General features: G+C 46.5%; 1 protein-coding gene and 1 long non-coding RNA gene across 13 annotated transcripts in view; one reads left to right on the top strand and one right to left on the bottom strand.

The window, feature by feature from the left end:
- LOC140394956 (CUGBP Elav-like family member 4) overlaps positions 1–24,155 on the top strand; it is a 558,707-nt gene that overhangs the window by 401,404 nt on the left and 133,148 nt on the right. The gene's annotated exons all lie outside the window — the stretch shown is intronic.
- On the bottom strand, positions 9,829–16,757 carry LOC140394957 (uncharacterized). Its single transcript, XR_011936078.1, has 2 exons — positions 16,671–16,757; positions 9,829–10,219 (listed from the first exon to the last, which is right to left on the bottom strand). It is a non-coding gene; the product is annotated as an uncharacterized lncRNA (long non-coding RNA).

Genomic DNA, 24,155 nt, shown 5'->3' with positions numbered 1-24,155 from the left:
AGGAAGGCGCAATGAAGGTTTGAAAAGGAAGATACCAGAATGAAGAGGCTGGAGCCATCAGGGGCTGGTTTAGCACACTGGGCTAAATCGCTGCCTTTTAATGCAGACCAAGGCAGGCCAGCAGCACGGTTCAATTCCCGTACCAGCCTCCCCGAACAGGCGCCGGAATGTGGTGACTAGGGGCTTTTCACAGTAACTTCATTGAAGCCTACTCGTGACAATAAGCAATATTCATTTCATTCATCAGGAAAGAACAAACAGGCTTGGGGAACTTTTCTGGGTTTGATAGGATAAACCTTGGCAAGAGTTGGAGGAGTTCAAAACTAGGGACCGTAAATACAAGATAGTGACTAATAAATCAAACAAGTGATTCAAGTGAGTGGTTTGAATGTGCAACCCACTACTACATTGTGCAGTCATTGAGCTGAATAACAAATATTCCTTAATGGGGGAACTAGATAAGCAGATGAGGGGGAAGGTATAGAAGCGAATGCAGACAGAACTAGATGAAGTATTGTGTGAAGAGGCTCGTGTAGAGCATAAACAACAGCATCGAGCATTTGTGCCGAATGGCCGGGAGCTGTGTTGTAAATTCTCAGTAATCCTTCATCCTGTCCTGTGGGCCACATGTAAAGCGAATACTTTGAACAGTCCGCTTTGATCTCTCTACATTGGCAGTCAGTGGTATTGTTGGGCATCGGAACAAAACTGAGAAGACACATATTGAGCTGTAAAATGGATATTCAGATCTTTGTGCTGTCACTGGTTGGGAATTGCCAATATTCCCACATACTTACTGCACACGGTCTGATACATCTTCATTTATTTTCTCCTGAACCATGGGAGCAGCTGGGACCGTGGAATATGGAGGTTTGCAGCAAAGGAGCAGCCATGAGGCTCATCCTGATTTTGGCAACTCTAAAAGTCCAGAATTTGCTTATTTTGTTTTTGTTACTCTGAAAACGACTGAAATTTAGAGGAAGTACATATTAACCCAGAATTCCTGAAGTTGGGGTATGTCATTCATGGATTGTATTCACTGGCGTTCAAAAGAATGAGGGGGGATCTCATGGTAACATAAAGCATTTTAACAGGACTAGACAGGGTAGATGCAGGAAGGATGTCCCTGATGCTGGGGACGTCCAGAACCAGGGGTCAGGATCTGAGGATACCTGGTAGGCTGTGCAGAGGTGAGGGGAAATTCACCACCAGAGTGTGGTGAGTGAGCCTGTGGAATTAGTTACCACAGAAATAATGATAATCTTTATTAGTGTCGCACGTAGGCTTGGATTAACATTACAATGAAGTTACTGTGAAAATCCCCTCGTCGCCACACTCCGGTACCTGTCCGGGTACACTGAGGGAGAATTCAGAATATCCAATTCATTTAACAAGCACGTCTTTTGGGATTTGTGGGAGCACCTGGAGGTGCCTAACACACCACCTTATTTGGGAAAGGACTTTGAACCGGAGCACCTGGAGGAAACTCGCGCAGTGAATCCCAAAGTGGCGGAGAGGTTCCTTCACTCAGGTTCATATTTAATCAGGTATTGGTCTTAGACTGTAGTGTCCCCAGTGGTAGACAGGTAGAACTACATGGTATGCTATAGCCACCTTAACAGTTTTTGTGTTCACTTTTTAAAATAAGAGTTTTACAATTTGTAATATCTTCATGCCAGTACAGGGCATGGCACCATTCTCAATCACTAACGTCAGCATTCTAAATCAAATGCCACATTTCAAGTCTTAATTTGGCAGCACTTTAGCAATTTTACCCCTCTTACCAATAAACTAGCTTTGTAGTTGCGGATGGAAGTTAACTTCTGGTCTCTGGTTGATCACTTCTATATTGCCAAGGATTTGCCTATGCCTTGTCAACTAATTGTTTTCTCTCAGGTCTGATTCATTGACTACAAGTGAAATTGGAAAGAGTTGCAATTTCTTTGTTGGTACAGAACATAGATGATCCCAAAAAGTCTCTGGCACCCAAGAGCCGGGTTCGGAGTGCGATGGAATACTGTTCACTTGCCCTGATAAGTGCAGCTCCAACAACACTCGGTAAGCTCGATACCATCCTGGACAATGCAGCCCGCTTGATTGGCACCCCTTTCACAAACATTCACTCCCTCCACCACTGATGAATAGTGGCAGCCAAGTGTCCCACGTACAAGATGCACTGCAGCAACTCACCTAGGCTCCTTTTAGTGTATCTTACAAAACCGTGACCTCAGCCGCCTGGAAGGACAAGGTGGGGTTGGGCGGGGGGCGGGGGGCGGGGGGGGGGCGGGGGGGGTGAAGTCACATGGGAACACCACCACCTGCAAGTTCCCCTGCAGGTCACACACTGTCCTGACTTGGAAATATATGCTGTTCCTTCGCTGTCATTGGCTCAAAATCCTGGAACTTCCTTCCTAACAGCACTGTGGTTGTACCTACTCCACATGGACTGCAGCGGTTCAAGAATGTAGCACACCACCATCTTCTGATGTGCAGTTGTGGCTGCAGCATACCATGTAGTTCTACCTGTCTACCACTGGGGACTCTACAGTCTGCGACCAATACCTGATTAAATATGAACCTGAGTGAAGGAACCTCACCGCCACTTGTGGGATTCACACATCTCATTGTTTAAGGATGGACCAAAACCGAACGACAATGGAGTTTGTAGACACATCATCTCCATGTTTTCCAGAGACAAAGGGGACATCAAACCTCCATGGGTGTTGGACGAATGTGAAATAGATCCCATTGACCTTTCATTGTAATGGCCCCTCATCCAAACACAAATGCTTTGCCAGAAGTGCACACTTCCCAAGAACGAATAAAACAAGCCATGCGTTTAATCACAAATTGAAACCACACGTTGGACCAGTTATATAATGGGAAAGAAAGAATTGCATTTGTCTAGTCCCTTTCACAACTACGGGTCGACCAATGAGGCATTTTTGAAGCACGTCACTGTTGTAATGTAGGATACGCAGCAATTAATTTGTGCACAGCGCGATCCCACAGGCAGCAATACCCAGGTCATTTGTTTTTGGTTCTGTTGGTTAAGGGATAAATATGAGCCAGAACATCCATGAGTGACTCCATTGCTCTTCTTCGAAATGATGCCACGGGTTCAACCATATCCACCCGAGAGAGGAGAGGCAATCAGGGGCAGGATTTGATGCTTCATCCAAAAGGCAGCACCTCTGGCGGTGCAGCGCTCCCTCAGCACTGTCCAGGTGTTGTGCTCGAGTATTTGAAGGGAGAGTTCAAGCCACCAACCTCGAGACCCAGAAGCAGGAGTGTTACCAGCTGAGTGGCTGACCCCGTGACACTGCAATCTGGCTTCGCTTGTTCCATACTACCAAAACTAATTAAAGTAGCCACTGTTTCAAAAATGAAAGAGCGAGCAGGGGAAGGCTGCATTGCCTATAACCACATGCAGACAGAAGATCTAACATTGGGACAGTCACACGGACCAGAAACTGATCCTGTCTGGGAGCTTCCAATAAGGCGGGCATCACCCTCTTTAAAGCCAAAGAGCTTCCAATGAACATTTGTTGTGAGGGGAAGGTCCCCTTGGTTTGGAAGATGCGTGACTTTAATCCAAAGGGACATGATCATGGTTTGCCTATGAGTTGACTGATCATGGCTGTCATAGAGGCATAACAAATCCCAGATACCTTGGGTTAGATGGATAGGCAAGCTGATTGGGGAGAAGTGCTCAGAGCTGAACATTTAGCACATAAAATACTGCGCCGAGTGCTGATCTGACGGCTGATTTCTTGCCTTGGCACTGTGAATGCATAATCAATTCTATTAATAAACCGTGATTATTTTTCACTTTTGATGCAGCTTTTTCTCCCTTCACCTCCTGTTTAAAGTGTTTACTCCTACCATGGTACCGTTCCATAGGAACCTTCTGGTACCTCGTCCAGACCAAGTGACAATCATTATTGCGTGAGACTGGGGGCTTCACTAAGGCTTCCCGGTTGACCCCTGCTGCCAAGTGCACTCAGACTGACTGACGTTGGGTGATGGTTTGACCCAAAGCTCTCCATAGTCACACAGCTCAGTGACACTCAGGTATGTAGGCACAAGCAGAAAGCATAGTCTTCAGGGGGGAGGAAGTACCTGGTTTCCTGTGGAACGGCATGGCAGTCTTCAGCAGAGAAAATGACCAACGGTGTTCATTGCAGTGTAACCTGGTTGTCATAATATACATCTATGTATATAATGGAGTGCAGACAGGCAGTGATTGACACACAGAATGGAGCAGCCAATCACCAGACAGGACACAACCACTATAAAGCCAGAGGACACCAGTTTTCCCACTCTCTCGGGGACCCAGCCTCTGAGACAGTCAGAGTTAGTGAGCTGGCCAGTGCAAACACCATGTGGTAGCTAGTAAGTCTGGTTAGGCTAGTATCAGGTCTCCAGTCAAGTCAGCATAGTGTCAACCCACAGTTGAACATGTATAATAGTTTAGATGTTAAATAAAATTGTGTTGCATCTTATCAAGTGTTGGAGGTTTGTCTCTCGCTACACTGCATCAAGTGCAGTCCACATCGACCCAGCCTACCCAACACATCATGGTACCAGTGAGTGATGCTGAAAATTGACAGACCCACCTTGAGTGAATCAGCGTTGACCAGCAAACAGCCATCCGGTGACATGGAAAACGTCTGCCCTCCTCCGCAGCTCCGCATCGGCGGCAACCTCGGTGCAAATTGGAAGATCTTCAAACAAAAGTTCCAACTCTATCTCGAAGCCACCGACCTCGAGGCCGCATCGGACGCCAGGAAAATCGCACTATTCCTCTCCACAGCCGGGGACCACGCCATCTACATCTACAACTCCCTTACATTCGCTGAAACGAAGACAAGACAAAATTTAAAACAGTCCTGCTGAAGTTCGACAGCCACTGCGACATTGAGGTGAATGAGAGCTTTGAACGGTACGTTTTCCAGCAGAGGCTTCAGGGTAAGGATGAACCTTTTCAATCTAATCTGACCCATCTCCGCATCCTCGCGCAGTCACGTAACTATGACTCGACCACTGAATCCATGATCCGGGATCAGATTGTTTTTGGGGTCCACTCCGATTCCCTTCGCCAGCAGCTCCTGAAAGTCAAGCAGCTCACCCTCACCATCACCATCGAAACGTGCGTTCTCCACGAACATGCTGACAATCGGTACTCCCACATCAGGGCAGCAGAAACGGCAAAGCTACTCTCCCACGAGGCGGAACGGGTGCAGGCCATTGCACAAATGCAGGGCCTAAGTATCGACGAGAGTGGCCATTTTGCGCGCTTTTCCCAGGCCCCTGCACATGCGCACCACGACCGAGGGGACGGCGAGACCGACGACCAGACTGCGCAGGTGTGTACGGCAGCATAGAGCATTAACACCACAGCATCTAATAGAAATGTGTGAATCTGACACACTTAGTGCAGGCAGCTTTCAAAACACAATCGTATTGTATCCAAGCAACCTTAAATCATAAAAGTGAAATAAGTCAATAGTGCTTACTCCTCTCATTCGTGACTACGAGTGCTTCTGACTTTGATGAATTCCCTGGAGAATTCTTAAATGGCTGTGAGCATATGCTGTGCACTGGAAGATAATTCACACTCAAGTGCCTGTATTGCCCCCAGCAGAGTTTTTCCTTCCTTGGCTGAGTTGGTGGCTCTCTCCCTTCTGGGTTAGAAGTTTATGAGTTCAAATTTCCGTGCCAGAGTTTGAGTTTGCAATCTCGGCTGACAGTCCATTTCAATGTTGAGGGACTGCTACATTATCAGAGATGCCACTCTTCAAGGTGGATTGTTAAACCAATGTCCAGCCTGCCTGCCTCAATGAGTCAGGGGGACAGCAAAGATTCCTGGGGACTATTTGAAGAGGAGCAGGAGTTTCCCCAGCATGCTCCTCGACATTCCCTCTTCAACCAACACTGCAAAATAAACTTGTCCTTTCAGTTTGGGGACAGTTGCCGTTACCCTGTTGTGGGATTTTTTGCAACATAAAAGTCATCGTATTCAAATAAACATTGGTGCTTCAACCAAGATGTGGAGTAATGCAGGTGAATAGCATAGGTTATTTAGAGGGAGACGAGATAAGTGCACGAGGGAGAAAGTAGCAGAAGAATATGTTGATTGAATTCGGTGAAATGAGGCTCATGTGGAACACAAACACTGGCAGAGATTCTTTTGTTATGCTCTTGACGTAGCATAAGCTGCTTCCTTGATGTGCACTCTGACAAAGGAAGGTTCAGACTTGGAGATAGCTTCAACACGTTTATTGAACTATTAACAAGTCTCCTACTTGGATTCAACGCTACTGTTAATCCTGCTATAGGTACTCAGACTGACTAACCAGTCTGCTACAATCCACGTGGTGGGAGTGATGTGTTTCAAACAACCCTGTGTCTGTGCTCACTGAGAGTCTCCACTGGAAAGAGGAAGATCATGTATACAGAGTCTTTATATATGGGTTGGTGTAATGCCCTCCTGTGGTAGTGTCACCTCTGTGTGTATCGTGACTGCCCATTGGTTGTGTCCTATCTTACTGACCTATTGGTTGACTGTCTGTGTGTCATGTCTCTTGTGTTCCCTCTAGTGTCTAGCCAGTTGTAGTGTATGTACATTAAGCCTTTGTGTACTTACAGTGATGTATATCACCACAGAGATTTCTTGAACAGAATGTTGTGGGCTGCCCTTTCTATGTAGTCCTATTAGTGCACTGTGTGTGCATTAGGGGGGGTTGGAGGCTGGGAGGGCTGGTGGGAGGGGGACTATATGTGTTAATGGTGACTATGGGTGATTCCTGATTCCTCTTTACCTGTCGCCGAACTCCCGTGACCAAGGTGAACGACCCAGATACCACTCCAGCCTTAAACGTATATGTTAACATGCGGGCTAATGTTTGGGGGTTTGGTGGGAGGATGGGATCGGGTTGTTATTGATATGGGGATTGACTATACATTTGTTACTGATTATTGTTTATTATTGGGTGTAAATTTGGGAGAAAATGTGAAAAAGGAGAATAAATTTTTTTTTAAAATGCATTGTGTGTGCACTTTTTGACAAGGTCCTGGATGAGTATAAGAATTGGCAAGTCATGTTGCAGCTGTATAGAACCTTAGTTAGGCCACACTTGGAGTATAGTGTTCAATTCTGGTCGCCACACTACCAGAAGGATGTGGAGGCTTCAGAGAGGGTGCAGAAGAGATTTACCAGAATGTTGCCTGGTATGGAGGGCATTAGCTATGAGGAGCGGTTGAATAAACTCGGTTTGTTCTCACTGAAACGAAGGAGGTTGAGGGGCGACCTGATAGAGGTCAACAAAATTATGAGGGGCATAGACAGAGTGGATAGTCAGAGGCTTTTTCCCGGAGTAGAGGGGTCAATTACTAGGGGGCATAGGTTTAAGGTGAGAGGGGCAAGGTTTAGAGTAGATGTACGAGGCAAGTTTTTTACGCAGAGGGTAGTGGGTGCCTGGAACTCGCTACCGGAGGAGGTGGTGGAAGCAGGGACGATAGTGACATTTAAGGGGCATCTTGACAAATACATGAATAGGATGGGAATAGAGGGATACGGACCCAGGAAGTGTAGAAGATTGTAGTTTAGTCGGGCAGCATGGTCGGCACGGGCTTGGAGGGCCGAAGGGCCTGTTCCTGTGCTGTACATTTCTTTGTTATTTGTTCTTTGAGAGACTGATCAAGAAGCTAAGAACCCATGGGATCCAAGGCAATTTGGCAAAAATTGGATCCAGAATTGACGTAGTGACAGAAGGCAGGGTGTTGGCTGAAGGTTGTTTTTGTGACAGGGAGTCGGTGCCCAGTGGCGTACCGCAGGGATCGGTGCTGGGCCCCTCGCTGTTTGAGGGGCACATTAATGATCTGGATAGGCATTTGGGGGTGTGATCAGCAAGTTCGCAGATGGCATGAAAATTAGTGGTGCGGCAAATAGCGAGGAGGAAAGCCCTAGATTACAGGATGATATAGACGGACTGGTCAGATGGGCAGAATGTGGCAAATGGAATTTAATCCTGAAAAATGTGAAGTGATGCTTTCCGGGAGGACTAACAAGGCAATGGAATACGCAAGGACGCTAGGAAGTAAAGAGGGACCTTGTGCCATGTCCAAAGGTCCCTGAAGGCAGCAGGACAGGTAGATAAAGTGGTTAAGAAAACACATGGGATACTTGCTTTTATTAGCTGAGGCACAGGAATGTCAGAGCAGGGAGGTAATGACGGAGCTGCATAAAACGCTTGTTAAACCACAGCTAGGATACTGTGCAGTTCTGATCTCCACACTGTAGGAAGGATGTGATTGAACTAGAAATGGTGCAGAGAAGATTCATCAGGATATTGTCTGGGCTGGAGCGTTTCCGCTATGGAGAGAGGCTGGTTAGGCTGGGGTGGTTTCCTTGGAGCAGAGAAGGCTGAGCGGGGACCAAATTGAGGTGTACAAAATTATGAAGGACATAAAGTAAATAGGAAGAAACCTTTCCCCTTCATATAGGGGTTATAACTAGGGAACGTAGATTTAAGCTATGGAGCAGGAGATTTAGAGGGAATTTGAGGAAAACCTTTTTCACCCAGGGGGTGGTGGGAATCTGGAACTCATTAGCTAAAGCGGGAACCCTCACACTATTTGAGAAGCATTTAGATGAACACTTGAAATTTCACAGCACATAGAGCTACAGACTAAGGACTGGAAGGTGGGATTAGAGTTCATTGGTGTTTGATGGTCGACGCAGACATGGTGTGCTGTAAAAATTCTATGACACTTTGGAAGTTTCTGAGAGATGTGCGAGGTGCTATATAACTGAAGTTATGTCTTACCATTTGGGAGTGTGAAACCTTGACTTAGAGAACACAGATGTATACTTATAGTGCTGGAGTATCCTGGATGTAATATCTGTTCTGTGCACATTAATGACTAGATGATACTCATCCTAAACCACGAGTGCCTAGATGTACAGCCTCCAAGGGACCCTTGGGGAAAATGAACATGCTTACCTTGAGAGCATCAAAGACTGGATGCACAACCATAATATGATCAAGGACTAGGTGCCTGCCTATCTACCGTCAGACAATCAGGAACTATGCACAGTACCATGTGATCAGCAGAGATGACACAATTATCCATAAGATGACCAAACATCAATTTCTGATCTGCTATGAGATCACGGTGGTCTGGACACCATGAGGCTACTGGGATTTAGAGATGAGATACGCAATGAGCATGGAATACCTACAACCTTGTGCTAATTCCCTTTTTCCAAACAGAAGTCAGAAGTTTACACGGAACTTGCATTTATACAGCGATGTGCAAAACCTCAGGACAACAAACGTTACTTCATCACCAGTGCAGCATTGCAAAAATGAGATTAATAACCAAATGATCTTTTATACGGATGGCCAGGGCACCAGAAAGAATTCCCCGCTCTTCATCCCATTGTTTCCTTCCACTTGAGGGAGTGCACATTCTTAATGTCCCATCTGGAAAAAAAAACCTCTGGATTCTCCAGTCCTCCAGCTGTGCGTATCTCAGCCTTGCGCCGTTCAATGGTGGCGGGATTCTATCTTCCCGCCGCTTCTCAATGAGATTTCCCATTGTAACCAACCCATGCCACTGGGAAGCCTGGCAGGCGGGCGGGCGCTACCGGTGGGAAAAATGAATCACAACGCTCGGAGAAACAGTGCAGCACACCCTCTGTCTGGTGCTGAAGTGTCAACCTGAATCGCATTCAAGTCTTTGGAGTGGGCCAGTGACCCTCTCACTCAGATGTGGACAAGACCACTGAGCCAACACTGACACCAGAAAGAGAGCCTCCAATTAAAAGCAATACATATACAGGATGGCTGCCTTTAATGTTCTCCCTCACTATATGGCTAAAGCAATGGGAAAGCTGCAGGTGGCTTTGGTCATGTATTTTGCTCATTTACATTAGGCCCAATCTCTCCAAGATATGCTTAAATGGCAATGAGTTGACAAGTGTTCACGAATGTTTCTGCACAATTTGTCTTGGAGCGATGTCAGCTGTGACTCAACTGGTAGTTCTGATTTTTTCAGTTAGAAGATTGGGGGTTCAAGTCCCACTTCAGCATACAAGGTCTGAGTGCCGTACTGAGGGAGTGCTGCACAGTCAGAGGCGCCATCATTTGGATGAAATGTTAGTGTGAGACACTGTCTGCTCTCTCAGGTGCACGTAAAAGATCCCTTGCCACTATTTTAAAGAAGAAGAGCTGAGTTAGAAATTTGACAATGTAAGCTGATGAATTGCTGTTAAAATTCCACAACAAAATTATTATCCATTCTTCAGATCAGATATGGTCTGGCTGGTATGTTGATTCTTAGTTTCCAGAGGATATTTAGCACAGAAACAGACAGGCCTTTCGGCCTAAGCAGTCTATCCTGGTTGGCACCCCTCTTCCCATCTTTCCTCATCTAAACCTACCAACATAACCCTCTATTCCCTCTCCCTCATATAGTTTCCCTTTGAATGTATCTATACTATTCGCTTGAACCGCTCCCTCTGGTAGCAGTTCCACATTTTTACCATTCTCTGGGTGAAGAAGTTTCTTCGGAATTCTTGATTGGATTTCTTGGTGACTATTGTTATATTGATGACCCCTCGTTATCCTCCTCACCACAAGAGGAAACATTGGGCATAATCTTGTGCCCAAGCCGAGTTCAGTTTGGTGACAGAGGTACACTTAATCAAGCAGGAAGTGCGGAAAGGCCTGTGATGTGCCTTCCTGCCTTGCCTCAAATTGATGCTCTTAAGTGGGAAATTGGTGTCCACTTCAGGGCCTCATCCCGCAGCCACTGATATCAACCCAGTGGTGGGCTGGGGTCTTCACTACGAGGACACCCAGGTGGTTTTGTTAGCCGGCTACAGAGTTGGTTGAGGCTGGGAGAAGGGATACTTCAGTCAAAGGCGCTCGCTCCTCGACTGAGGGACCCGGCATCAGGAGGACGGTGCCCGCCGAGGGCTAGTCCCCTGCCCTTGCTACTGACCTCCCCATAACCTTCATGCGAACACCTCCAGCTATCACCTGCCTGTGGCTTGAGTCCTTCCTTGATCTGGGCATCGAAGTACCGACAGCAACCACTGCCTTCCTGGTGGAGCTGCTGTTCAAGATGCCAGCCTCTGATTGGTCAGCATCTTTAGACAGTCAGAACTTTCATCCCCAGGGTCCTAATCCTGGGGAAAGGCCTGCTGCTGGCCTGACAACTGCCTGATTGGCACCTACTAACGGTGGGTCTTTCTGGAAAGATGCCCTGCAGGGATCCTGCCAGCGGAGACCCCTGTCACCAGCACAAGATTCCTCCTATTTTATCTTTTTCCACTCTATCAAAACCATTAGTCATTCTGAGGATCACTATTAGGTCGCCCCTCAGATCCTTGTTTTCAAAAGAAGGGGACCCAGCCTGTTGACATAGAAACTAGGAGCAAGGAGACGGCCATTCGGCCCTTCAGGCCTGCCCCGCCATTCAATATGATCATGTCTGATCCTCGATTTCAATGCCACATTCCCGCTTTGTCCCCATACCCCTTGATGCCATTAAAATGTAAAAGATTATCTATCTCTTTCCTGAATACATTCAGTGACTTGTCCTCCACAGCCTCCTGTGGTAGCGAATTCCACAGGTTCACCACCCTTTGAGTGAAGAAATGTTTCCTCATCTCAGTCCTAAATGGTCTTCCCCATATTCTGAGACTGTGTCCCTTGGTTCTAGATTCCCCAACCAGGCGAAACATTCTCCTTGCATCTAGTCCTGGTTGCGGATTGCATCAACACAATGGGCTAAATGGCCATATTCTGTAAACATCTGTTGTTCTGCATATGAGGACCAGCTTCTGTCTCTTTGGTGACCTGGAGCTCGGAGTACAGCTGCGATGTTGGGCTGACGAAGTAAGGTTGTGTTTAATCTGGCAGGCCCTTGTGAGATTGCTTTGCAACAAAACTGCTGCTGTGAACTGAAACCGAGATTGAATAACTGGCGTTAAAAACTAACCCGAAATTCTACTTCTACCTAGTACTGAAGTGAGGCTGTGATCGTCAGGTTGGATTGATTCACACAATGGATGATTCTGTGGGGATCCTCTCTTCTTATGCACACCCAGTCTATTTTTCTCATCATTGCTATTATCAACCTTTTTGGTCATGCATCACACCGAGAGATGCATCATTTTGTTTTGACGTTATTACTCTCAGATGATCAGTCAGTGGACACTGGCATGTCAATATTGTGCTTGATGCCCCTCAGAATGATGTATTTACTGGTACTGTATTAATATCAGACTATACATCATTATATCGAACAGTTTTGGCAGTCCAGGGTTGCAGTAAGAAGATTGTTTTGAAGATCTTTTTCTTTGCACTGCGTTTTGTAATTCTGAATGGAAACCAAAAGAAGGGTCTGGATCAATTTAGGCCTTCGCTACAGTTTGCATTCCTCATCCAATCTGTCAAGGGTGCTTCTCACAAGAGTGCTCATGTGAGAATAGAAAATTGCCAGAGCACCCACGACGTAGAGACATCCGTGGCTGTCACAAGGTTAAGTGCAGATGAGAGGCACGGTAGCACAGTGGTTAGCACTGTTGCTTCGCAGCCCCAGGGTCCCAGGTTCGATTCCCGGCTTGCGTCACTGTCTGTGCGGAGTCTGCACGTTCTCCCTGTGTCTGCGTGGGTTTCTTCCGGGTGCTCCCGGTTTCCTTCCACAAGTCCCGAAAGACGTGCTGTTAGGTAATTTGGACATTCTGAATTCTCCCTCCGTGTACCCGAACAGGTGCCGGAGTGTGGTGACTAGGGGCTTTTCACAGTAACTTCATTGCAGTGTTAATGTGAGCGACTTGTGACAATAAACATTATTATTATGAGAGGTTGTTTCTCTGACTGAATCCATCCTTCCGCAGTGACCTACAATTGTCCTCTCCCCTCTGACCCTCTTTTTAACAATCTTCTGGGGCCTATTCCAGTATTAGTCGCTCTCTAAACGTACTTGATGCAGGTTGCTACCCACCTTCTCCTCTTGTGCTTTAAATTGAAATGATGCTCCCGGTTAGTGCAGCCGGTTGAACTGCGTGATGAGCGCTATTTCCATGGCCAACAGGTCCTAGCATTGGACTCGAGGATGGAGCTTCTGCCCCAGCAGTAGGGGTGCTATCACTGAGCCTCCTATAACCCAGAACAATAAAACTGAACAATAAAACTTAAATGAAACAAGTATGAGTGAAGGGTAGGGTGCTCTTTCCAAGAGCCGGTGCAGACTCAAAGGGCCGAATGGCCTCCTTCTGCACTGTAAATTCAATGATAATCTATGATTAATCTAGGACAAAGGTTCGGCACAACATCGTGGGCCGAAGGGCCTGTTCTGTGCTGTATTTTCTAAAAAAAAAAAGCTTGCATCTTATGTTATGCATATCAAGGTTCCCTCTCGTTAACCTGCTTTCCAAACTCAAATGTCTCAGTTCTTACCTTTTACTCATAACTCAATCCTCTGCAGGAGGGAGCAATTGGTGCTCCTTCGCCATTTCATTCCAATGATCATCATTATTGCAAGGAACCTTTTCCCTCTAGATGAACAAGTCTATGACAAATGGACATATGGTGGTGGATGGGATGCCAGTCAAGTGGGGCTGCTATGTCCTGGATGGTGCCGAGCTTCTTGAGTGTTGTTGGAGCTGAACTCATCCAGGCAAGTGGAGAGTATTCCATCGTGCCCCAGCTTGTGCCTTGCACACGGTGGACAGGTTTTGGGGGGGTCAGGAGGTGAGTCACTCGCTGCAGAATTCCCAGCCTTTGACCCGCTCCTGTAGCCACGATATGGCCAGTGCGAGTTCTAGTTCTGGTCAATGGTGACCCCCAGGATACTGCTCGTGGGCGATTCAGAAACTGGTATGTCAATGAACGTCAATGGGAGATGGCTTGATGCTTTGCTTAACTACTTAGTGCTAAACCCACCCGAAGGCACCTTCTGTGCGAGTTCTTTGCTGAGTTCTTTGATTCTGAAACTTTGGATAGATCCTGCTGAAGTTTTTGTAAAAATATAACTGCAGAGCGATAGAAAAGTTTCTGCCTGATCCAGCAGCACAACATTCCAGACAAATAGTCATGCCACCTGACATGTAATATTTGCTGCAGAAGACATTTTTTTTGCTCGATGAAGCTCTCCTGCCCCATCACCTCAGGCATTTGTCTAATTCCGAGCAATTAATAACCTGTACAAGAGAACAGCTAATACCAGTGTATGCCTGAGGCTCAGCCCGATACTCTGCAACTGCTTGAAACATGATAAGATCACATATATAATTCAACAATCATTTATCTATGTCACGTACAGTTTAGTTTGGCAGCTGAGGCCCCCAGTATTACACAGCACTTACGGCTGCTGTCTGTTTGCATCGAAAATGACATTTCACTGATTGAAATCAGAACCGTCTTGCTCACATGTTCCATCAGAATACCTAAGATGCCCCTTGGAAAAGCAATCTTAATACAGATTAACGTGAGGATCCTCAATAAAGCGCCTGTCCCCCAGGAAAAACTTTTGTCCCTCCAATCCCTGATGACACTGAGTCAAAGACACCGTTCATACATTGCTCTACCTCCCTCCCTCCACAGGGCTATTCTTTCTGTGTAACCCTGGACATGGTATAGGATATCACTTTAAGAGCATAAAAATAGGAGCTTGAGTTGGCCAATTGGTCCATCGAACCTGCTTCACCATTAGGTAAGATCATGGCTGATCTTTGACCCCCAACTCCACCTTCCCGTGCTATCCCCTGTCCCTTAATTCCCCTAGCACCCATAAAATAGAATCATAGAATTTACAGTGCTGAAGGAGGCCATTCGGCCCATCGAGTCTGCATCGGCCCTTGAAAAGAGCACCATACCCAAGCCCACACTTCCACTCTATCCCCGTAACCCAATAACCCCACTTAACCTTTTTGGACACTAAAGGCAATTTATCACGGCCAATCCACCTAGCCCGCACATCTTTGGACTGTGGGAGGAAACCGGAGCACCCGGAGGAAACCCACGCACACACGGGGAGAACGTGCAGACTCCGCACAGACAGTGACCTAACCCGGGAATCGAACCTGGGACCCTGGAGCGGTGAAGCAGCTGTGCTAACCACTGTGCTACCGTGCTAACCACTATACTACCACCCACAGATCTATCAACCTGTGCCGATAATATCTCCAATGATAGAGCATCCACAACTCTCTCAGGTGGAGAATTCCAAAGTCTCACAGCCCTTTGAGTGAAGATCTCAGTCCTAACTGAGCTGACCCCTTATTCTAGATTGGGTCTAGGTTTTCCAGCCAGGGGAATATTTTCGCAGCATCCATCTCGCCGAGCCCCTGAGTAGTTTTTAATGTGTTTCAATGGGATCACCTCTCCTTTTTTTAAACCACTGTGAAAGGCACAGGATTGTTCGGTACGCCTGTCAGCCCAATACGATACTCCATTGACTCCATGGGGCAGGCTGTAAAACAAACATTAATCTGATCCTGTCAGTTACCCAAAGGACAGACTAGGATAAAGTGTCCCCTTTTGTGTGACTGCCGGCTACTCGTCCAATGTTGATGTGAGCACTGCATTCTCGATCGATATCCATCCAAATGAAGTCTGCGGTGGAGGTCACTGTGGTGATCCAGAGCAGGAAGCCCAATTTGCTTTGTCTTCACCAGGGGTGGAGGAGCCGAGGTCAGTGGTAACATCGCTGTGCTCCCTTGGTACGAGAACAGCTAACTCCCTCTACCTCGCCAATCTACCAGACACACGGAACCCGGCTTCAGTGAAGACTTGGCATTTTTGTGCCACGGCTTTTTGGTTCAAACCCCAGACCTGTGACTTGAGCACTCAGTGTAAGCTGGCATTCCAAGGGCAGTGCCAAGGGAACGCTGCGTTGTCGGAAGTGGCATCATCCTGATGAGGTATTAAACAGGGACTGATTCTGCACAGTACATATGGAAGAAAAGCTGGGAGTTCTCGGATAATCTGGCTGCATTCTTTCCTCAACCAACATGGCAAAAAAGACCAATTGGTCATTCATCTCATTGGTGCGTAGGCTGGAAATTGTCCCCTTTGCCACTATTAGGACTCTTCTGTCCTTAATGGCACCATTAACACCCCCTTCGTCTTATGTCCTTGACACCTTTGTCAATCTCTCCTTTGTAGCTCTGACCTATCCCTGTCCTTTTTATCTCCCACCTACCCTGGTCCTTTTTAGTTACGACCTATCTCTGTCCTTTTTAGTTGTGACCTAGCCCTGTCCTTTTTAGTTCCAACCTATCCCGGTCCTGTTTAGTTACGACCTATCCCGGTCCTTCTTCCAACCTATCCGTCCTTCTGTGCTGCCCCACCTCCCCAACCCGCCTCTTCAACTGTATAACCCATGACATTTCTACCTCTCTTCTGTTCTGTAGAAGGTTCATTTGGACTTGGAACGTTAACCCTTCTCCAGTCTCCACAGATGCTGCCCGACCGGCTGATTCTATCCAGCATTTTCGGGTTTTAATTCATCTCACTGTGATCGACCATTGCTGGTACATCGTGGTCATTGCATTTTCTTCCATAGAAATTATGATATGCAAACAGAATGTTCGGCACATCATTCATGTACCCACCTGTTCCAAAACCATTTTTCCTTCACCCGCTTACCTTGAATGTTGATGTCCTTCCAGCCTCAACCACTGATGTTGGAAGTGAATTCCATGGCCTCACAATGCTCAGTAACAAGGTTTCTCCTGTCCCCTGTTCTACATAAAACAAGAACACATGAGCATAAGATGTAGGTGCAGCTGAAAGCCATTCAGCCCCTCAAACCTGTGCCATCATTCAATAAGAACAAAGAACAAAGAAAATTACAGCACAGGAACAGGCCCTTCGGCCCTCCCAGCCTGCGCCGATCCAGATCCTTTATCTAAATCTGTCTTCTATTTTCCAAGGATCTACTTCCCTCTGTTCCCCGCCCATTCATATATCTGTCTAGATGCATCTTAAGTGATGCTATCGTGCCCGCCTCTACCACCTCCGCAGGCACCCACCACCCTCTGCGTAAAAAACTTCCCACGCATATCTCCCTTAAACTTTCCCCCTCTCACCTTGAAATCGTGACCCCTTGTATTTGACACCCCCACTCTTGGAAAGAGCTTTTTGCTATCCACCCTGTCCATACCTCTCATAATTTTGTAGACCTCAAGGGCTGAACCTCTATAGCAACCTCATTTTCCCAACCCATCGCCATATCCCTCGAATTCCTGACTGCTCAACGACCTATAAATCTTGAATATGCTCAAAGACTGAGCATCTGGAACAGAGAATTTCAAAAATGCAAAACCTTCTGAGTGAAGACATTTCACCTCATCTCTTGTCATCACTGGCTGCACGCTCATCCTGAGGCAGGTATAAATCTCTTGCATTTCATTTTGTATCTCTGACCTCTTTTGCACAAGCCCCTTTGGCCTCTGAGAGCAGTCTACCTCTATTTAATTTGGTATGAAACGCAATTCCAACCTGTCATCATTTAAAAATCTTCTGTTGTATTACCTTGTACTGTAGTGTTCACACGAGAGAAGATTCAAAATAATTTCTAGTTGTATTCATTAGATGCAAAAAGCAGCCTAAAGAATCTGTAATGCATCTTTTTTAAAACCTTAATATCCTTTTTATAGTGTGGAGCCAGTACCTAAAACTCTATCGACCTCAGCCTCAAGTCATTGTAAAGGGCATTCATTGTGTGAAATGATTTTGATGATGTGATGTGGTATCCTATGAATACACATACTTCTTTTCTTGAAGGAAGCTTAAAGAAATATGTGCCTTTCAAGAGCAAACATTTTTCTTTACCTCTGATGTTGCCTGATAAACGCCGAAACCATGGTTCACACTAGCCTCATTGAACCAGTGATTTGGCTACGCAGACTGGCACTAAATGGTTAATCTCGCTTCGGGAGCCCACAGAATGATTGATGCAGCATGAGAGTCATGCTCCTTTGAGACCAGCTTGAAGGGGCCATTGTCAGAGCAGAACAGAGGAAGCTTTAACTTGGCACCCTGCCCGTTACCTCCAAACTGCATTCCCTATCCGCCGCAGGGGCAGGGATGGTTTCAGCCGATTTGCAGTGTCGGGGAAGTGGCGCTGCCCAGACCGTCTTAACCCAGCCTGGGGCAAAGAGGCGACCATTTGTCACACCTTCCAGCTTTCACCTGTCAAGGCTGAAGCCATTGAATTAGTGGCGTATTTGGTGCAATTCTGTGCAGCAGACTCGTCGGACTGATTTCCATTTGCAACTGGATTGAGACTGCCACAATTCATTTCACTTGTGAATCTTAATAGCCACCAGAAAGAAGAGACATCCATCCTCACTGTCTAGGACAGATTTGAACCCGGCTCCCAGGGGGGAGGCAGCCAATAGTAATAGGCAGTGGAAGATTTTCTACTTTAACAGCCAGTGACAATATTAAAGGCTCTTAGATCAGGTATGGCATTGTGACAATTATATAATCAATCCCTGAGGCATGAGATGACGCGGCCAGACAATTTTGTGCATACCCAGAATTACATAGATCTCTGTCTGTGATCCCACGTGGAATTCGATAATGTTTCTAAAGGCTAAATGAATTACTCAATGACTGTATGCCCCAGCTCTTAAAGGGATAGTGCTGCCTTATAAAATGAGGTTGGCAAGCCCTCCTTTTCATTGTGCTTGCTCTTGTTCGGTTGCAGTGGGCCTACAGTCCCTTGTCTGAGAGGCCATTCTTGATGTGTGAGGCCAGGCGATGTTGGTTGGCAGGCTCTTTGACTGCAAGAGCGTCGCAGCCACCCTTTCTAGCAGGATGAACCGGATTATCATTCGTGGTGGGAGCCCTGACCCTTCTGACTTTCCTCCCTCCATTCTTGTGGTGCCTGGATCAGTTGTCACTCCCCTTTTCCACTGCCCCTCTAAAGATCAGCTAACTCACAACGCAAGCTAGCCATTCAACCTGGAACTTGATGTCATCATGCTGAACCGGGTTCGTGCACGACGTAAGCTTCACTACTCGGGAGTATTTCCTACAAATTCTTTCAGAGAATGGGGGCGTGGCTGGCTAGGCCAGCATTCATTGCCCATCCCTAATTGCCCCTTGAGAAGGTGGTGGCGAGCTGCTTTCTGGAACCTCTGCAGTCCCTGAGGTGTAGGCCCCCCACTGTGCTGTCAGGAGTACCAGGAGTTTGACCCAGCGACAGTGAAGGAACGCAGGGTGATGTGTGACTTCAAGGGGAACTTGCAGGTGGTGGTGTTCCCATGCATCTGCTGGCCTTGTCCTTCTCGATGGTAGAGGTCACAGGTTTGGAAAGTGCCATTGAAGGAGCTTTTAAAACAGAGATGAGGAGGAATTTCTTCAGCCAGAGGGTGGTGAATCTGTGGAGCTCTTTGCAGATGATGGCTGTGGAGGCCAAATCACAGAGTGTCTTTAAGACAGAGGGAGATAGGTTCTTGATTAATATGGGGAACAAGGGTTATGGGGAGAAGGCAGGAGAATGGGGATGAGAAAAGTATCAGCCATGATTGAATGGCGGAGCAGACTTGATGGGCCAAGTGGCCTAATTCTGCTCCTATGTCTTATGGTCTTATCTTGTAGATGGTGTACACAGCTGTCACTATGCATCAGTGGTGGTGGGAGTGAATGTTTAATGTGTTGGATGGGGTGGCAATCAGGTGGGATGACTTTTCCTGGATGGCTGTGAGCTTCTAGAATGTTGTTAGAGAGGAAAGTGGAGAATATTTCAACACTCCTCGCCACAGAACGTCCAACCTCTAATTTGTTCTTGTAGCCACAGTATTCATATGACTGGTCCAATTCAGTTTTTGGTTGATGGGAACTCCCAGTATGTTGATAGTGGGGATTCAATGAAGAGAAGGTTAGATTCCCTTGTGTTGGAGATGGCCATCGCCTACTTGTGTGAATTTGCTTTTCTGTCAACACACACTGAACAATCAACATTAAAAGTGTCATGTAGCTGATCCCAGCTGGAGTGTTGATGTGCATGTCGCAACAGGGCTTAGTGCGTCAATGTCAGGGAGGAGAGAATCATTCATGTTCATCTCCTCCCTGTTTGAAATGAGTAGGGATGGAATTTGATGACAGGATTAATGTGATGCACCCACAGTTGAATTGCCTACGCATTCATTAGAAGTTGGGAAGGATAATCACGACAAAAATGAAACTCCCCTCCGTCTGCAAAACTGTGAGTGTCCACTTAATTGTGTCTACCTCCCCCCCCCCCCCCCACCCCCCCCCCCCCCCACCCCCCACCCCCACCCCCCCAGAAGTGCCATGAAATGAAGGACTGACCGATCTGCCTCTGGTATTTGTAGTGATCTCTGTATGTAGTAATACATGATCAGACTATGTTAAGCTAGTACCGCAACTGAATACTAGATGGCCACACTATCAGGATCTATATAAAGGTTTTCCCGCTCTTTCCTGGTGGAGAGTGTGTCTGGAGTGCAGAGTACAGAGCTAGAAAGAAGAAGTTAATAGATACCAGTATTTAGAGCATTATCTTATTTAATAGTTTAATCTACAGTAATTTGTTTGATAACTAGTTTAGTATTAAGTAAAAAGAACTCACGAGATTATTTTATATTAGTCATTATATTACTTTATCATCACTGGAAGACTACGTCTATATTTCAACAACTCAGCTAGACAAAAAGAGTAATATATATATTACAATATCGTAATATAACAGTATTGTTGGTGGACGGAAGAGCAGGATCATTGAGGTCGCATGAATAAAGCCAATTATTGTGCTTCACTTGGGTGAAATTGGCTTATTGTCAAATAACCCAATGCGACCAAGAGCATCCATTTTGTTTGCATTGAACCCATCTGGTGGGTTTTCAGCACTTAATCCGCTGGTGCCAGGATTTTGTGGCAAACAAATTCTCCTTTCGTCTTTTGATGCTCTTAAATTATGAACTAAGCGGTAATCACAAAATATTTGTCAACAGACCAGCCAGCGGCCAATTTATGCTGCTGTTTTGCGCCTGGGTGTAAAGAGCTCCCTTGTGACAACTAAACAAGTAAATTACTCTGGTTACTGACACATTATCGGCAGAGTTTTGCAATCCGATCGAGTTGCGGTTCACGATGAGGACAGCCAAGTACACGGGAAGCTGAGACTGCCCTGCCTTGAAAACGTTGAGGGGTGATTTGAGCCAACGTTCTTTTCAGATTCTGAAAGAAATTGATCGGGCACTGATAGAAACCTTTGTTGCTGGCGGCAGAGTTTATTACAAGGGGGCGTCAAGAAATCAAGACCAGGACATTGAGGAGGGGCACATTTTCACGCATACAGGCGGTACAAGTGTGGAACTTGCCTTCTGCAGCAAAACAATAGCTGCTCGTTCAATTGATCATGTTAAATCTGAGATTGATGGATTTTTTTTTTTGCTCGCTGAAGATTTTAAGCGGCAGGCGTTGGTAAATAGAGCTAGGATACAGACCAACCATGATGTCAAGTGGCAGAACAGACGCGAAGGTCTGAATGGCCACGTTTTGATGTTTCTCTGAGCAAACATATTGTGCTCGGGCAAGATGAGGGATGTCACTGCAGAAGATCCATCACTCTTGGCACCCATTGTTCGGATCAAGTGCTTGCATGCTTGAAAAAGCATGTTATGTCACAGAGTTAACTTACTTGCCTCGGCAATGGGCCCTAACCCCTACTTTCACTGTTACTCTGGTCTTGCCGAGTAAGCTAGCCAATTCAGTTTCATTGTTTTATTCACTCATGGGATATGAACGTCGCTGGCTAGCCCAGCATTTCTTCCCATCCCGAATGAGTCTTGGGAAGGTGAGGTTGAGCATCTTTTTGAACCGCTGCAGTCCATGTGGTGTAGTTAGTGCTGTTGAGGAGGGAGATCTGTGACCGATTTACAGTGAAGGAACGGCCATATATTTCCAAGTCAAAATGGTATGCGACTTGGAGGGGAACCTGAATGTGATTGTATATTATCGGCAGATAGGCAGGCACTCAATTGTCAACTGTACTTATATAATGGAGAGGGGATCTACAGATTATATAGGTTTTACACAAGATATACGGCGTAGAAACAGGCCATTCGGCCCAACCAGTCCATACTGGTCTTTATGCTCCATTTGAGCCTGCTCATCTTTTCTCGTGGTGATGGAACAGAACCTAATCCTGGACGTTTTGGCGGAACAAAGACCATCAAGATGGCTGGCCCTCTGTCTGTAAATTGTCTGTGAGTCTCCAAAACAAAAGAATTCACTCCTCGGTTTCGGGAATGTCACATCACATCATGTCCAAGGCACTTCTGCCAGATCCCCTGGGTGCTGCGCAACGTCAAAGGGAGATACCAGCAGTGCAATTGCATTTGACGAACCATGCCTGCTTGCAGAGTCTGTGAGTCCGCAAAGACAATGATTTCCCAAACTCCAGACCCTCAACAATAGCACCTCTTTCAACCCTTCAGGGCTGCGATGTTATCAGCATGGACCATAAAAGTAAATTTCCAGACATTGGATAAACATCCTTTGCTAAAACTTACCGTGGAGACGTAAGGTACATGACTGAATACTCTGGACTGTTGAACAGGTTAATATTGATTTGCCGAGCTGCTTACCCTCTGACTGGCAGGCCACACTGGAGTAGGCCCTAGCCAAGCTGGACACCTGGCTCCCATCTGACCTGGACTCTGCTGGAAGGTTCACACCATTGCCAAGGAAACAGATTCCATTGCCCGGTGCCGACTTCATCTTGTGACATCAATACTGCCACAGAAACAAAGTTTACAACACTGGTTTTCAGCCCACCAACCTCCGTGGGAGAATTCCCCTTTGGGCTTTCATTCTGGACACTGGAACTCAAGTGTAGCTATTTTTTCTCTGTGGTCTTGGTACTGCAAAAATGTTATTATTAGGCCCGGAAAGGAGTCCAGACCAAGCTGAGCACGTTGAATCAAAAGGAAAAAAGGTTTAATGCAACTGAACAAGAGGGCAGAGCAATTACTTCACTACTGGAGACAGCTCCCAGTTCATGGCCCTCTGGTTTTATATAGAATCTAGAAAGGGGCACCCTGTCCCTCAGTGGGGGAGTGCATATTCCCCATAGTTCCTTTGGGAATATCAATCCCCCAGTCTGATAAGTGTCCCATGACCTGCTTAAGCCCAGGCTATGACACTTATTTTCTCCATCCCTCCCTTTACTTTATGAATGCGGAGGGGGGAAGATGTGGACTCTCCTTTTTACGGTTTTAGAATGTATGCAATAAACTAACCCTCTGAGTTAATCCTAGCTCGGGTTTGCTGTGGGTTTATTGGTAGAAATCAAATCACACAAAAAAAAAGGTTTGGGAAATATGCCACCATTTATGAAAAAAACTCAAAACACTAGGGATGGGATTATTCGGCCATTCCCGCCGGCGGAATCTTATATTCTCGCTGATGGCGACTCCCTGTCACAATTCCCTGGCAGTGGAAGGTGCGAACAATGGGAAACCCAGGTAAAAGTGCTGGGATCAGAAGATCCCACTGCCACCCAATGGCAGGATGACGCCACTGCTGCAAAACACACCGCGGAGAAGGTGGAAAATCCCATCCCCTCTGGTTACACGTGAGTGGTGAGGAAAAATCAGCGCAGTGTGAGCTGACCACCATACCCCGCCCCCCCACCATCCACCCCCTCCCCCTGCCTGTAACAACAACTAAATCTATCATCATAACCCTCTATCCCCTCCTCCTTCATCAGGTTATCTCGTTTCCCCTTCAATATATCCAAAATATTTGCTTCAGCCATCCCTTTGGCAGTGAATTCCACATTCTCACCACCCTCTGGGTAAATAAGTATCTTCTTAATTCCTCTTTGGAACTCTTTTTTTTCTTTTTATAAATTTAGAGTACCCAATTCCAATTAAGGGGCAATTTACGCTGGCCAATCTACCTACCCTACACATCGTTTTGGGTTGTGAGGGCGAGACCCACGCAGACACGGGGAGAATGTGGAAACTCCACATGGACAGTGACCCAGGGCCGGGATCGAACCCGGTTCCTCAGCGACGTGAGGCAGCAGTGCTAACCACTGTGCCACCGTGCTGCCCTCCTATTTGCAACTCTTGATGACCATCTTATATT

The sequence above is a fragment of the Scyliorhinus torazame genome, chromosome 18 (assembly GCF_047496885.1).
Source record: "Scyliorhinus torazame isolate Kashiwa2021f chromosome 18, sScyTor2.1, whole genome shotgun sequence".
Taxonomy (NCBI): domain Eukaryota; kingdom Metazoa; phylum Chordata; class Chondrichthyes; order Carcharhiniformes; family Scyliorhinidae; genus Scyliorhinus; species Scyliorhinus torazame.
The sequence above is the reverse complement of the archived record's forward strand: the minus strand, read 5'-3'. Positions and strand labels throughout refer to the sequence as shown.